General features: G+C 26.1%; 1 pseudogene; it reads left to right on the top strand.

Annotated features, from left to right (window-relative positions):
- The first annotated feature begins 3,048 nt into the window (after positions 1 to 3,048).
- On the top strand, positions 3,049 to 5,242 carry LOC8270542 (annotated as a pseudogene).
- Positions 5,243 to 18,362: the final 13,120 nt, after the last annotated feature.

Genomic DNA, 18,362 nt, shown 5'->3' with positions numbered 1-18,362 from the left:
TTTAATTATAATGTTAATACATCTTCTTATGACATGTATAATATTTATTTATATATTTTTATGTATTTTTACAATTTTTATTGTTTATATGAAAGATTTACCCTCTTTTATGTAATCTCTCACATAAATATTATATTTCACTATGAAAATATAATAGAATTATTTGTTCATATTAAATTTTTTATATATATAATGACTGGTTTATATACTCAAATATTAATAACTTATAGCTTTATACATTAAATTATAACTTTTAAAAGTTTAAATACTTGATTATTAAATTTTAATAAGTTGACACACCATTTTGTAATTAGCCGATATAGATAACTTATAAAATTGTTATTGACCTGCTATATATACTTAATCATAAATATTTAATAGGTTTATACATCAAATTATAATTTTTAAATAAATATTTAATTATCAAATATTAACAAATTTAAATATTATTTTTGTAATTATCCTTCCATACCTTTTCTTTATAAGAAAAAAAAGATATTTCAAAAAACAATTGTTATTAACAAGTGAATGGAGAAAGCAGAATCACTCCAACTAAATAACTAAAATGACTAGCTTTTTTTCGCAATGGATTATTGATTATTTATTAGCATATTACATATTCTATTATTATAATCTTATAATTATAAATAATAATCTCAAATATATTAATGGAAAATATTAGATTCACAGTTTAAACTCTTTTTTTTACAGTATTTTAAAAAAACAATAAAAATTAATGAAATAATCTTATTTAATTAAATAATAAATTGAATATTTTACAGAGACTCTCATTATTATTAAAATAAATTAAATTAAATATGTATTAATTATTGGATTTTTTTATTTAAGTAAGTAAATATAAATAAATAAATAGATGGGTTATTTCCTCCCACATGCTGATTTTTGTGAGGTGGAGAGGGTTGAAGTCAGACCTTCACTGGCTGATATTTCGACCAGTGTGATTGTGTATAGTGTCGATCATACGGTGAGAACCACGCATGCAGAGAAGAATCTCAGGGGTTCTGCAAAGGATTGCAAGGATGGGACAAGCCTATGACAAATTGATCGCTGCTGTGACTAGCGATAAATGTTTATTAAATGCTCCCAACAACTGAACATTACTCCTATATGTATTGGCTTCCAACTTCTCCAAATTCCCTTACAATTTTGAAGAAAGAAGAAAAAGGAGAGAAAGAAGGGAGGAAAAAGAAAGAGAAAAAAGGAAAATTTGTGGAGTTAGAAAGAAACAAACTGCGTAAGTGAGGTTTGTATATTATATATATATATATAATATATTTTAATCTTTTGATTCTTTATATTTATTTGGATGTTGATTATTGTAAAATAAAAAAAATAAAAAAAAGAAAGCAAAGGGGTACGTGAGCTATGTAAATTTTTATTACATGAAATTTAATATGTTGTATATTATATGTGTATATGTAGGTTTGTTTTTTCTGTGATGTTTATATGTAGTATTCATTATAGATGTACTTGTTATATGGGATATTTCATTTAGATGCATAAACTGAAATATGTGAGGTATGCCTTGAAATGTATATTTCCTCGTAATAAATATATCATTATGTGTATATTTCATTTTATATGTAAAATTTATTTCAATTAGATTTTTTTATATTTATTACATGATTTTATAAAAAAACTTAATAATTATTTTAGATGTAAATAATTTATTGCATTTTTATGTCTAAACTTTTTTAATATTTTCTTATTTTTAAATATAGTAAATTTTATAAATAATTTAACGCTTTCGATGAATTTCATTTTACTGATTTGCGATCTGGGGATGCATTCTAGATGGGTTGACATGTGGAATACACAATTATAACGTATTTGTTCTATTGGAGCAGTAGAAGACAACCTCCACTACTATTCGCAGTATATGGAGCACTGGTCAACTTTTTTTTAATTCATTTTCAACCGTACGAGGATCATGAAAAATACTTTTTAATTATTTTATTAATATCATTTCCAACCTTCACAACCTCAACCACCATTTTCAAATGCTACAATCAGTGAAGAAGTAGACATTAATTCACCATGGCCTGGACTCGAGCAAGGGATTTTCTCGAGCGCTGACACGAAGTTCCTTTTATTCCCCCTTCCACTACATGTGTGCCGGTTCCACTACTTGTTGCATATCATGGTTAATAGTCATCCGTCCTGGGCCATCGCATACATGTACATCTGACACTCTTGGGCCATCCCAGGGTAGGACATCATACTCTCCATATTCTTCGCACATGACTTAGATCCCACGGGCACTCTTCACACATCCAGCAATACTCTAATCTATCACAAGCAAACCCTTTCTTTGGATCTAACCAGGCTTTAGCTAGACCTTTTAGACAATGGTTTCACTCCCCTTCTCCATGTATGACATCGTCACATATGACAAGTCCAGCATTTAGCCGTGCATCGTTTGAGGGTCCTAATGAAGAAGAAGGAAACAACATAGATAAGGAGGTTAAGCCTAGCAGATTAATCGAAACAGTATTTAGAAGGCAATGACCGAGATGTAAAGAAAGACAACCGGCTTGTGGTACATGAGGACACGTTAGAGGACACTAACATATAAACTACTTACTTTTTTTTATCAATTCTCAATTAAAAAATTTAAAATTTATTTCATATATAACTTTTAATGAAAAAGTTTATCAAAATAAATTATTGTTCTAAATTTATCGTTATATTATTTTTTAAAAAATATTATTTTTATCTATCACTATATCATTTAAAAAAAATAAAAAACAACAAGTGGCTACTTATAGTAGCAATTTTTTTTTTTCTCTTAAAGAAATAAACCATACTGTGGCAACTACATTGACAGTTAGACTAGTGGATATGTATTTTGAATGAATTTGGAGCGTACCGGATATGATCGTTATAGATGGCAAAACACTACTTTAAGAATTTTAAAGTAGCTGTATAATTAAAGTTAGAATTCGGAACTTTTATTATCTAATATTTTTTTTTATTATCTATTAATTTAATATATAGAACACAAAAAAATAATAATAAAAGGATGGAAAGTTGAGTTTATTGATGTTATAACTTCGGCTGCCAATATTGAGAATTGAACCAAAACATTCATCCCTATGGAGAAGCACATTCTACCATTCCGGGTCCTTTTAAGCTTTCTTCTTTTAATCTTCTTGGTATTGAAGATATGGAAGAAAACGGACAGCTCCATTCCACCTCCAGGACCATGGAAGCTACCTCTCGTTGGCAACATTCACTAGCTAGTCAATGCTCTTCCTCATCACCGCTTAAGAGAATTCGCTAAAAGTTATGGATCAGTGATGAGTATTAAACTCGGCCAAGTTTCAGCTGTCATCATTTCTTCAGCGGAAGGAGCCAAAGAAGCGCTGAAAACTCAGGATGTCCAGTTCGCCGACAGACCCCTTGTACTCGCAGCAAAAATTGTACTTTACAGTCCTATGGACATTATTTTTGGGCCATACGGTGACCATTGGAGACAAATGAGAAAAATATGCACCTTAGAGCTTCTTAGTGCCAAACGCGTTCAATCCTTCAGATAGGTCAGGAAAGAAGAGCTTTCCGATTTCGTCAGGTTCCTTCATTGCAGAGCTGGAACGCCAGTTAACCTTACCAAGACGCTCTTCGCTTTAACAAATTCTATCATGGCAATAACGTCCATAGGTGAGAAATGCAGAAACCAAGAAGCCCTCTTAAGTATTATTGACGAAATAATTGAGATAGGTGGAGGTTTCAGTGTCCTCGATGTGTTTCCTTCCTTGAAAATCCTTCATGTCATCACCGGCATGAAATTTAGACTGGAGAGGTTACATCAATTAACAGATCGGATACTTAAAGGCGTCATAACTGAACACAAAGCAGCCAAAGCAGTCACCAAGATTAATGGTGGCGATGACGATGATGATCAGAGCAAAGCCCATAATCTTCTAGATGTTCTTTTGGATCTTCAAGAACATGGAAACCTTCAAGTCCCATTGACAAAACGACAGCATCAAAGCAGCTATTCTGGTCAGTATACATAAGTACGCTTAGTATATATTTCAAAATTAATTGTTCTTCTTTTCTCTACAACTAATCATTGTTATATTTCAGGAAATGTTTGCAGCTGGGAGCGACACATCCTCAAGTACCAAGGAATGGGCAATATCAGAGTTGATGAGGAATCCAAAAGCAATGAAGAAAGCACAACAAGAGGTAAGGTTTGGGGAAGCGGGAAAGGTTGATGAAGCACGCCTTCATGACTTAAAATTCCTGAAGCTAGTTATCAAAGAAACCTTGAGATTACATCCGTCGGGAGCATTGATTCCAAGAGAATGCAGGGAAAGAACCAAGATTGATGGATATGATATATATCCCAAAATTAAAGCACTTGTAAATGTATGGGCAATTGGAGGGGATCCTAATATTTGGATTGAAGCTGAAAAGTTCTGCCCGGAAAGATTTCTCAATAGTTGGATTGATTAAAAACTAATTTCGAACTGATTCCATTAGGTGCAGGAAAAAGAATGTGTCCTGGTATCACATTAAGTATGACAAGTGTAGAGCTTGTTCTGGCCCACCTATTGTATCATTTTGACCGGAAGCTAATTGATGGGGTCACATTAGGTATGACCAGTATTTCAATAGCGAGTTTGATATTGGTTATTCTGCTTTTGACTTTTTCATTTCTTTCCTATATTTTCTTTTTCAAACTTTGAATCTTTTCAAAAGATAAAAGTAGACTATTTTCTTTAACACTTTGTTTGGAGAAAAAGTAAGATGTATCGTGATAATATCAAAATATTTGTTATATTCAACGTGTATCATTATAAATAGATTTCTGTATTTTATTTCTCCATCTCTTTATACCTATAAGTTAATGTTACAATTAATGGAATAAAACATGTAAACATATATGTATACATATACGGTATAGAAAAATTATTCTTTTTTCTCTCTTTATTTTTTTTTGTTTTTATTTTTTATTTTACAACACTTTTTATTCTTATTCTTTATTTTATAACACGTTATTAGCACAATTGCTTAAAATAAAATTTAAAACAGAGCTAATTTTTTTATATTTATTTTTAAAAAAAAATTACACGAGACTATACTCTATTTGTATTGAATTCATTATTGAATTCACAAGGATCTATTTTGGTAGTCCTATTAAATATATAATACCTATTTTTATTTTAGTTTTGTAATTTTTGAAACTCTACTAAATTCTTTTATTTTAGCCAAATACTAGTTTATATTGCAATTATAATTTTATCTGCATACTTTGTAGGATCATTGTTTTATTTTATTTCTATCTTACTTTAATCTATTTATTTTATATATACTATTTGATACTAGTTAATATTAATTAATTTTTAGTTCTTGGAGAACTAGTAGTTTATGAAGAACTTATATTATAAATTTTAGTTCATAAAGAATATGTATTATAAATTTTAGTTTCTGAAGAATTTTTATTATAAATTTTAGTTCCTAAAGAACTAATATTAGTTTTAGTTCTTGAAGAACTAATCAAATAAATAACTAAAGATATAAATTCCTAAAGAACTAAGTACCTTGAAATTTAGTATCCAAATTTATTAAGGAACTAATATTTTATGTTCTTGAAGAACTAAATATATTAGGCTTGACGTGTTATCTTTTTTTATATAGAAAGGTAAAATATTATGGATTCTACTCAGTTATTACTAGGATTAAGAACAAGTTATGCAAATTATATCTTGCAGACAGTGCTACCACGCACACCATATTAAGAGATAATAAATATTTTTCTCACATAACAATAAGAGAAACTTATATCAATACAATATCTGGTAGTAAAAGAATAATTGAAGGTTCCGGTAGAGCAAATATATTACTATTTGGAAGTACATATTTTTTTATTAAAATGTATTATTCTCTCCAGAATCTAATAGATATTTATTAAGCTTTAAAGATATTCGCCGAAATGGATATCATATTGAAACTACAAATGTGAAAAATATTGAATATCTTTATATTACAACCCTCACAATGGAAAGGCAATATGTATTAGAGAAATTACATATTTTCTCTTCTCGCTTATATTTCATATATATGTGTACTATTGAAACAAATATAATAATAAACCAGAAGTTTATTGACCCAAATATTTTTCTTATTTGGCATGAACGATTAGGTCATCTTGGATCAACAATGATGCCAAAAATTATTGAAAACTCTTATGTCCATCCATTGAAGAATCAGAAGATCCTTCAATCTAATGAATTCTCATGTTCAGCTTGCTCTCAAGGAAAACTGATTATTATCTATGTGGTACATCATATATGAGCTTATCTTATCCACAACACTTGAAGTCGGAATTAATTGGATATGCAGATGCTGGATATTTATATGATCCATATAAAACTCTATCGCAAATGGGTTACTTGTTTACATATGGTGGCATTGCTATATCTTGGCATTATACTAAGTAAACTCTAACTATCACATCATCTAATCATGCTAAAATATTGACAATGCATGAAGCTAGTAGAGAATCCATATGGTTGAGATCTATAATCAAATATATCAAAGAAATATATGATCTCTCATTTGATAAAAGAAGCCCAACAGTGTTATATGAAGATAATATTATTTATATTATACAACTCAAAGGAGGATATATTAAAGGAGATAGAATCAAACACATTTCACCAAAGTTATTTTTCATATATGAGCTTCAAACACAAGAAGTTTTAAATGTTCATGAAATTCAATCTATTGATAATTTGACAGATTTATTTATAAAATACTCCCTACAACAATATTTGAGAAGTTAGTGAACAAAATTGGCATATGTTGACTAAGAGATCTTTATTAGAAGCCATGTTTTCATAAGGGAGAGGTTTTGAAGCATTGTATTCTTTTTCTTCTTAGCTTAAGTTTTGTCCCATTGGATTTTCCTAGTAAGATTTTTAACGAGAAAGTATTATGACGTAAGCTTCTACATGAATAATGTACTATTTTTCTTTCATTGAGATTTATTCCACAAGATTTTTTTTATAAGATTTTAATGAGACATATTTATTATAATAGACATCCAAGGGGGAATGCTATGATAATATTAAAGTATTTGGGTTATATTGGATGTTTATCATTATGGATAGATTTTCTTAATGTAAATAGAACTCTATCTCTGTAACCCTTTATACCTATAAATAGGTGTTACAATCAATGGAATAAAACACATAACCACATATACATACATATACACATATAGAAAAATTACTTTCTTCTTTCTTTATTTTTTTTTATTTTTGTTCTTTATCTTACAATACTTTTTATTCTTATTCTTCATTTTACAACAGGATGGAAAAAGATAACTGAGTAAAAATAAATAAAAAAGTTATTTTCTCCACTTTTATTTAAAAAGATGTAAAAGTGAAGGAAAGAAAAAACGAAAAGAATCCCTTTTTTTTATTTGGAAATTATATAAAGTAAATGATGGGAAAGTTTTTAAATTCAAATTATTATTTTACCTTTAATATTAATTTTTTTATTTTGTATTATTGTTAAACATTAATTTTTAATTATAAAATTAATTTACTATTAGAATTCATAAATGAATTATTTATAAGAATACGATAAATTAATTTTATAAATTATTAATGTTATTTTTTAAATTAATAGGTTAAAAATGGTTGATGTAATAATGACTATCTATATTTTAAGTTTTATTATTTAACGGGCTATTTCCTAATAAACGCAACAATTATAACTCTATAAATAATCATTACAGCATCTGAGATCTATCTAAGTTTAGCTCATTTTGGTTAGGCCCAAATTATTTTGTTAGTCTATTTCTTACTACTTAGTTATAAATGAAGTCCACATAATCTAGCCCAATTACATATTATGCTTTTTAATTGCCAAGTTCTTAATCTAAATTGACCATTTTTACGTGCTAAGGCCGGATTAGGTTTTTCTATTATAAGTGAGTCCATTAATTGATTTTAAACATGATAAAAGTCCATTAAATCTATACAGATTTTAATTTAGGCCCAAAATATCAATATTTAACCTAATGGACTATATTTTACATGCAAAGTTCAATTTTAATCTAGGTCTAGGTGTCCAAGTTTACTTTCAATCAACCATAAGATATTTTGACATACATTTACATAATACAGCAAAAATAAAACAAAAAATAAAGGAAAGTTAGTAAACCTAAATCAAGGCAAAATACTTCTAAATGTTAATCTACTCATTTGATCATAAACCTGAATTCTAGAGAAAAAAAAAATATATTATCATATTTAAAATCCAGAAAAAAAAAAAGTTATCATATTTAAAATCCAACAAGCATATGTATCATAAAACAATAAAAGATTGCTAAAATCCCAGATCTAAACATACATAACATGTACAACATAGATTAGCCCTAACATGTTACTAATAACATAAAATTAGAAGAAATGAGTAAAGAGGTTGTTGACGATGCTGGATTCAGAAACTCTCAAGTTGTCACCATATTGTGCAGATCCTCGAGTCCTAGGTGAGAAGGAAGAGGTAATATGGGATTAGAACCTAGAGTTTTGGGGGTTTTTTTAGTGTTCGATCTTTAAAAATAAGTACTGCTTTTGAAAAGCTTTATTGTCATTCTCCAAAAGTTGCCAAAAATGGAGTTTTGAGTTACTATATATCGATGCTAATAATTGCTAATAAATACCAATAAGTGCTAATAATTGCTAATAAGTACTAACTCTAAACTTAGAGCCTCAGTTTTTATTTATAGCAGAAGGATATAAGAAACCCTAAGGAATATAATAATATTAAAAATTAAAAAGAATTCTTTTTTTATTTATCGAGATGTTCTTTTGATAAATATTATCGATAAAAGATTCTAGAAGATATATTTTGGCATTTTAAATCGAGTAAACATGTAAAACGACATCAAGAATCAAAATGAGGAACAATCGAAACTGTGTAGAGCCAATTGATTTTACACAGAGCCCATCGGCTTTATGCTAAACCAATCGGCTTTATATACAGCCGATTTGACTATACATGGAGCCGATTAGCTCAAGAGCCAAGAAGTTCTAAATTTTTTTATATTTTAGTCCTTGCATTTTTAAAATCTATAAATTGACCCCTCAAATTTTCCCGTCAATTTAGTATAAATTGATTTTAGAAAAATGATTTTAGTTAAATTACTCACAACCCTAATTAGAATTCGACTACCCTCAACCTTTTGAGGCTCGAGAAAGAAAGTAACTTTCCTTATCAAATTTTTCGTAACTCTCTTGATATCTAGATTCGAAACCCAGGTGTTGACAGTTTGCCCCCAGTTTGTCAAGATTTATAAATACAAATATATTTAAATAAATCGAGATAAATCATAAATATTAAGGATACTAAGAAAAGGATATGATGTTGAGCTACAAAAATCACGCTTTGTAGGCCCAAACTAGTGCAAAATTTCTATCCAACTTTGATTTAGGGACCACTCTCGTTGAATTTTTAGGATTATACCCATTCGGAGATTTGAAGGACTACACTTGTTTGAATGAACGACTACACCTACTTCATTAAAGGACCATACTTGTTTCATTGAAGGACCACTCTTGCTTGATTAAAGGACTACACCTACTTGATTAAAGGACTACGCCTGCTTGCTTAAAGGACTACGCCTACTTGATTAAAGGACTACGCCTGCTTGATTAAAGGACTACGCTCGCTTGATTGATTTCCACTTTCGGGTCTTGAATTCCATTTTGGATTTATAAATTCCACTTCAAGATATAATTTGATTGATCTTTGTCCTCCAAGGACTAAATTGTGACAATTTGGCCTAGAAAGCGGTCCGATGAGGGCTGAAAGTGGACACTTAGGCAAGGATAGGATGCCTGGACAAGGAGCGACTTCTGGCAGGCTTCTAGGATGGCAGCAGTCTAAAGTACGGGGGTACATGAATGAATCAAATTGCACATCGAAATTAGGCGAGAAATAGTTGATAACATATATGTAAAGAGTTGAAACTAATCACATAAGGTGCCTTTTGGTTGTTTGGCTGTGAAGTTAGAAACTCCAAAGTTAAACGTACTTGGTTCAGAGAAATTTCAGGATGGGTGACCTCCTAGGAAATTCTCGAACCCGCCAAAGGGACAAAACCGTGAGGCCGATGTGGTTTTGGGTTGTTCCATAAACCAATAATTTTCTCGTTTAGGTCCAAAATATAATTTTTGAGCTTAAGGACAAAATGACACTTTTGCCATCCTTAGGACATACATATATATCCCCTTATCCATTCTCTTTATTCATTCTTTCCTACTTCTTCTCTAAACTATCTACACCCTTTCTTTGATTTCTTCTTCAATTCTTAGCTAAATTTTGCAAAACTTGTCCTGAAATGGCCAATTCTTCTTCGAGATTTGCAGGGCGCACCCCAGTCCCACAAGATTGGGACTTTTCACCACCGATTTCATGTCAAAATGACATTGGGCTTGTGAAAGGGGAGGAAATCCCCATTTTAGCCAACCGTAGGTCATTTTCGGCCATTGACGAGGTATTTTCTTCCACTGAACTCCTTTATATGTCATTTATTTTTAACGTACTTGGAGAACCTGTTGATGATTTAGGTCCTGTAGAAACTCGCGCAACATCCCCTATTCATAGATCTGCACCTGCCTTTATACAGTTAGATACAAAATTAACTATTTTTGAGACATGAATTAAAGTAGTAGATCTGTTAGCCCCTTATCGTCGTGGAGAAAAAATCAGACTATTCGAGGGATCTAGAGTGGGTAAAACAGTTTTTATTATAGAATTAATCAACAACATTGCAAAAGCTCATAGGGGCATATATTTTCATGTGTAGCCTTATAGATTCAGGAGCTGGCTTTAATTGCATATAAAATAAATTAGTGCCTTCCAAATATTTTGAGAAAGCTACCCAAATTATTAGAATGACTAATCAACAAATTAGTCTTCAAATATAAATTACCTAATGTTGCAATATATTAATAATAATATATGTATATATTTTATAATAATAAAAGATATTGGTAAAGTAGTCATATTAGGAACTATTTTTCTATGTAGCCTTTATCTGATAGAAAGGTTAGATGAAAAATGTATAAGTACAAACAAGTTTGGAATACCTGTTATTTTTAACTTTATAAATAAATCACAAAAAACTTAATAAATCAATTGTAAACTCAACTTCCAATAAAAAAAAATTAATGACATTTAAAACAGAAGTACATCATAAATTAATAGAGAAAAGAATTAAAAGATTCCTATTTACAGAAGGACATAAATCATTCATATTTTTTTTTTAAAAGAAGTATATGCTGATATTTCTAATGCCCTTTGGAAAAAGAAATTATATGACTCCTTTATAAAGCTGATTTTTATAATAGTCAGACCTATTCAAATGAAAGAAAAAAAAAGAATTAATTGAACATTGTAAAAAAGAAATTTCAAATTTAGAAAATAAAAATTAATAAGAAAAATTATTCTCGTTGGAGTTGTTTTGCTTTCTATGTAAATAAAAAAGATAGAAATATAAAGAGGAGTTCATCGACTCATTATAAATTATAAACGATTAAATAAAGATTTGAGATGGATCGAATATCTTATTCTTAATCAAAAGTACCTTATAGATCGCTTATATAAAGCATCAATATTTTTCAAATCTGATATGGAGTATGGATATTGGCAAATACAAATAGCTAAGAATAATAAATATAAAACTACTTTGAATGTCCCATTTAACATTATGAATTAAATGTGATGCCTTTTTAATTAAAGAGTGCACCATCTAAATTTTAAAATATTATGTACTTGTATACTCACCCTTTATAGAACAACATTGGAGACATTTGAATATATTTAGAAAAATTATTATAAAAATTGGATTAGTTCAGAAAATGAAACTATTCGCTAATAGAGTTAAATTTTCTGGTCATAATTTATATAAAGGCATAATAATACCAATAGAAAGGTTAATTCGTTTTACTGATAGCATTATTGATAAAAGACAATGACAAAGAAGTTTAGGAAGCTTAAATAATATATCAGATTTTTATAAGAATGTAGGAAATGATTGTAAACACTTATATAACAGATTAAAGAACAATCCTCTAGATTGGACAAATGTTCATACTCAGGGTGTAGAAGATTATAAAAAGGAAAGTTAAGAAAATATCATGTGTAAATATAGTTAATCATTCTTCATATAAAATAGTTGAGACATATGCATTTGAATTATGATATGATGGTATATTAAAACAAAGAATAAAAAAATAGATCAACTAGTTAGATATATTTCTAGGATATGGAGTGATGCTCAGAAAAAAATTCTAATACAAAAAGAAAAATCATAGCTCTAGTTATATTAATAAAAGGATTTGAAGGAGATTTGATTAATCAAGAATTCGTATTAAGAATCGATTATAAAGCAGCTAAAGAAGTTTTATAAAAAATATGTGATAATCTTAGGGCAATGTTTACTTATAGAAAACTATATCAGTTTTCTAAAAAAAATTTCAAACGAAAATAGAAAATATATTTTGTGTTTACTTGTATTATTTTTTAAAAATAAAAATAGAAAATATTTTTTTATATTTTTAAAATTATAACTAAACTTTGGAAAACAAGTTACCATATTTTCTTTATATAAGAAGTCACTTGTTTTTAAATTAAAATAAGGAGCTTTCACTTCATTTATACCAAATTTACCCTTTATATTTAAATTATTGCTCAAATAGAAAATAAAATATTTTTTATATAATAGCAAGTAAACATGTTTTACAAATTTTTTATGAAAATGAAAAGTTATTATTTTTCTTAAAATAAAAAAAGAAAAAAAAAATCTCTATTTGTAGATATTTAGCTTCTAAACAAATTGCTCGTAAGCAAGCTATATTGTCGGCCTTAGTTTTATTATAGAATATATAAAGAGTGAAGTAATTCATTGCTTGATTTTCTAACTAGAGAATTTTTGAAGAAAAGAAATGAGATCGACATATAATCCAAGGTTAATCGCACTATCATCATCAACTTTTTAGTAATCACTTTACAATATAATACCATACAATTTATTTCATCCTATAATATTGTATCCTCAGCACAACATTATAACATCATATATTATCCCACATCCAGTACGATCTTATAGACCTCTTTTTATTCTAAATAATAAAAAATTTCTATTTATAGAATTATCTAATAAAAATATAGTAACAATAGAAATCAAATACTTAGCCAAAAATCCTACTCATATAGCAAGAAAATACATTATAAATCACATGCATCTATAAGAATACTTTCTAAAAAAATAAGAGAATATTACGGAGCCATACTTATAGAAATAAACTTTATACTTATAATGCATAATTTTAAAGATTCTAGAAATTATGGTTATGATTTCTAAATTAACTATATTAAATATTATCTTTTGTAGAGATTGTATATGAATCTGCATAAACTAAAATCTTTTAAAATATAAATATATCTCCAATATACACTTACCATGATTATATAAAAATATGGAACCGAGTGTTATATTATCAAAATAATAAATATTCTTACACTTGATTTATACAATTAAAGGTTTTTAAGACAATACAAAACTGGTTCAAATACTAGTTTTAAACATAGGGATTATCTAATGTGATTTTTTCTCCACTTAAGAAATTTTTATAAAATTTTCTAACATAAACTAAAATATCAATAAAAGAGAATAAATATTATATTTTGTGTTTTATTTTCAGATATCATTAGTTATTAGATAGGCTTATGCATTCCAGCCAAAAGATACAAAAGACTATAATTAATATTATATTCTATATTTAGAAAGAATCACATTAATAGATGGGACAAATTTGAAATGTCCAAATTCCATACCAACATAAATATTTCTGTTATATCATTAAATCATGAAACATCATCATTTGATATATATATATTTAATATACAGTAAAATTTCTCTATAGTCGTACAATTTAGACCAAATAAAATTTATGATCATAAAAATGTTATAACTTAATAGAGGTTTAAGTACTAATATTTTTTTTTGGACTTAATACTTAATTTTATTTGTAAAATGATAGAAACTAGATATAAGATATATAAATATTTTATCATATTATACAAATAAGATTAGTGAGATAAAACAATACTACAGTAAAATATAATATAATACAATACATTAATTATATATACAAATATTATTATATAGAGAAACTTCTTAAGATGGAATTTAAAATAATTTATAATTTATTACGATAAAAAAAATTATTTATAACTGGCTCAAATTAAAATTGTAATTATTTATCTTTTATTTTTCCAGTAATTTCAATATAGAAATTATTTTTATATAGAATCGTTAGAGAGAAATTTATATGTATATATAGGGGTAATTACTATTTACCCCCTGTATTTGTCCATATTATACTAGTTACCCCTGACATTTAAAAAAATATTTTTTATCCTTCTTTTTTATAATTTTATACTAAAAACCCCCATCCGTTCGTCGAACTTTTCGTTAAATAATCATTAATTAGATTTGGTTTTATACTATTTACCTTTGATCTGTGGTATAATATAAAATTGTCCCTTATAGTTTATTTATTATACTAAAACTCCTATTGTCTAATTTTTATACAAAAACCAATATTAGTGTTTGTACAAAAATAATTAATTAGTATTCTTTAATTACTTTAATGTTTAGCATAATCAAATTCTAGTAAAATATAAATATTTTAAAAGTAGTTATATTAATCAAAATATTAAGAATTTATATAATTTAACTTTATATTGTTAATATAAATAGATAATATTATTATTATTAATTTTATTATAGTAAAATTGTAACTTTAATAAGAAGTTTGAAGATTAAATTATATTTATGTTATTAATTTAGATCCTTATTTATATTAACTTTCAAAATGCAAAAAAATTTAGTGCAATAAATAAAATATAAAAGAAATTTATATATTATATAAAAATCATAATTAATAATTTCTTAATAGAAATTTTAACAGAAAGAATTTTTAGTATAAAATTATAAAATAAAAAGATAAAAATATATATTTTTTAAATGTTAGAAATAATTAATATAATATAAAAAAATATAAAAGCCAAATAATAATTATTTTATATATATATATATATATATATATATATATATATATATATATATATATATATATATATATATATATATATATATATATATGTCATACGGATTTTGGAAAATGAAAATGATGGAAGGATGGTGTGGCATTATGCGGACAGGAAGAGTGGTAAGTGGTGACAGTATCAGGTGGGCTGCTAAAGCAGGTCCCATTTCACGAGATACCTACCTGGATAGCATGTACTAACGGGGCCTACAATAGGTTCATCTTTAAAAATGGACGGTTAACCAGAGGCAAAAGGGCAAAAGATAGCATCAGATTTTCAAATAGGCGTGGGGCCATTCTTTATGTTAATGAAATGATCATGCATAGTTGGTCCTTTGAGGCCCCACTTCGACCACCGGCCTCAACTCCTTGTTGGCTTTTGTTTGCCTCCACACCTCCAAAGGGCGAGACCATCATCACTCCCTGCAACTATAATATTTTTTAAAACAAATTATAAAATAATGGTATATAAGTTTATTAAAATTTAATAATTAAATATTTCAATTATTATAATTCATTCTATAAATTTAATAAATATTTTATAATTAAATGTAATAAATTATGAACATATTAAAAATTATTTCATTGACCTTTTTAAAGATATTTATTAAAAGTATAAATCTATTAAAATTATAATAAATTTTTAAATTTTTAAAAATTATATTTTAGCATATAAAATAAAAATTATTAATATTTAAATATATAAAACCACTTATTTTATAAAAGAAATTTATGCGAATAAATTAAATTTTATTATATTTTTATAATAAAAATAATCTATATATTATGAAAATAAATTTTTCATCTAAACATTAAAAATCACAAAAATAGATAATAATAAATATAAATAATACTATATAGTTCATAAATACACATACTAGTAATTAGAATTATAATTAAAATTATTATTCTAAATAATAATTAGTTTTATTTGTTGTGAAAGATAAAATATTATCCAATGTTAGGATGTAAATTTTTTTAAAAATTGATAAAAATAAAATAATAACATTATAATAATAGTTATAGCAGAGGCAGAGTATTAAAAGTAAATACATTTTAAGGAGGATATTATTTTTTATTTTATCTAACCCAATGACATGTTTTAAGGTTTTAAGATTGCAATACCAATTAGATATATTTAATTATAATTTTTAAATATTTAAACACTTAATGATTAAATTTTAATAAATTTATATATTATTTTATAATTATTCAATTTTTTTATACAGATGATTATATTTTTGTATTTAATAATATTTTTTAATTATATACATTAAATTTATAACTTTTAAAATTTTAAATATTTAATTATGAAAGTTTAATAACTACTTTTATTATTATTTCAAAGCTAAAGATATCTTATTAAAAAAAGATTTGATTAGTAGAATGAAATAAATAAATAATTGTTATCTACCCAAGAAGAAACAAATGATGATATTACGTCTTTCACCCGAAGTAAACAAATGATGATATTAGGTGCAGACTTTATTCTTAGAATTTGAATATATTAATAAACATCAAAATCCAAATTAAATTTTATTTACTTACATGATAATCTTTAACAATCTTAGATTGGAACTGAAATAATTATATAATTAAGCTCTGCCAGTAAACATATTAAACTCTAAGAAATTAAAAAGAATTACACTTGCAAGCTTTTTCAGTTAATCTTATATTATTTATGCTCAGCTCACTAACCTATTTTAAATATATATGAAGTTAAGTTTTAAGTAGGGCATGAATTGGTTTGACTTTTATTTTCTAAAAAGAGGTAAATAATTAGTTATAAAACGTTAATATTATGAAAGCATTCAAATGTGAGTTTTAAACTCATAATTAGAAAATACTTTGAAATAACATAAAGTCCCAAAAGGGATTTTGTTGAGAAATCGAGAAATTTTTTGTATCAAAAGAATATCACGTATTTTATTTTCTTAGTATTTTTTAGATACAATATTTTTTTTACCTAGTTTACATATATTTAATAAGAACCATTACTAGATTATGATTTTATAAGTAAAGTAGCATCTAATAATGCATCATAGGATTCATAAATATATTAAAAATTTATATTAAAAAAATTATTTCTTAAATGTAATTAAAAAATTTATGCTTTTAACAATTTGGTATGATAAAAAAATATCTAATTTAATGCTAAATTGTTTAAAAATACATAAAAAATGTTATGTAGTTACAATCTAACAAATTGAAAATAAATTGAATGTATCTGAAAATGCTAATATATTAAAACACATATTACTCATTTGATATAAATAATATATTTGTTCTGGCGTCAAATTACACAGTAATTTATTAAATTTTACTTTTTAATTTAATAATAAGATAGCAAAAAAATATTTTAATAGTAGGCGTTAAATTTAGATCTTATAAAGTTTTAGCAAAGAATAAAAAAAAAAGTAAAAATCTAAATATTATCGATTTAAAGAAATAAAAAGTGCAAATTCACGGTTGAAAGGAATAGCTAAAATGCATGTACCTATATTAATTAGCAGCGGCTGAAAATAAAGAAAACAAAATATAGAGAGAGGTATAATTGTAGCTAGGGTTTTCTCATTATTAACTTGCGTGTTCTTGGAATTTCTCAAATGACAAAATCCATATAAATAGAGGTACAATCTAGGTTTTTCATAGATGTTTTTTTTTTTTTTTCTTGTACCAGAGAAATCCATAGGTATTGCTTGCCATGTGAACTTCTCTATTTTTTTTTTTAGAAAGACATGTTAAAATATATTTGCTATTCACATTACATATGAGTGGTTTTTTTATCTATATATTGTACAGTTTATTATAATCATAAATATAAATATAATATAAAATAAGCTCATCTAAATATTTTAATATTTTAAACAAATTATTTAGTTAACATAATATAAAAATATAATTAAACATATTATTTTCTAGTTTAATTGGAAAAGTAATATATTAGTTAATAAATTAATTATATAATAAATATAAAAATTAAACATCAGTATGATTATATCTTAAAATTACTAAAATATATCCCAGTCTTTGTGCCTATGTGTCAAAGTTATAGACATATATATCAAAAATCATCACTATACTTATATGTCAAAATTATTGATACATGTTAATCACTATGCATATATATCACAATTATATACACATATTAATATATATATATAGTTCTCATAATGCATGTGTGCTTACCATGTATTAAGG

Source organism: Ricinus communis, chromosome 10, assembly GCF_019578655.1.
Source record: "Ricinus communis isolate WT05 ecotype wild-type chromosome 10, ASM1957865v1, whole genome shotgun sequence".
Lineage (NCBI taxonomy): Eukaryota > Viridiplantae > Streptophyta > Magnoliopsida > Malpighiales > Euphorbiaceae > Ricinus > Ricinus communis.
This window is presented reverse-complemented; position numbering and strand designations above follow the sequence as displayed.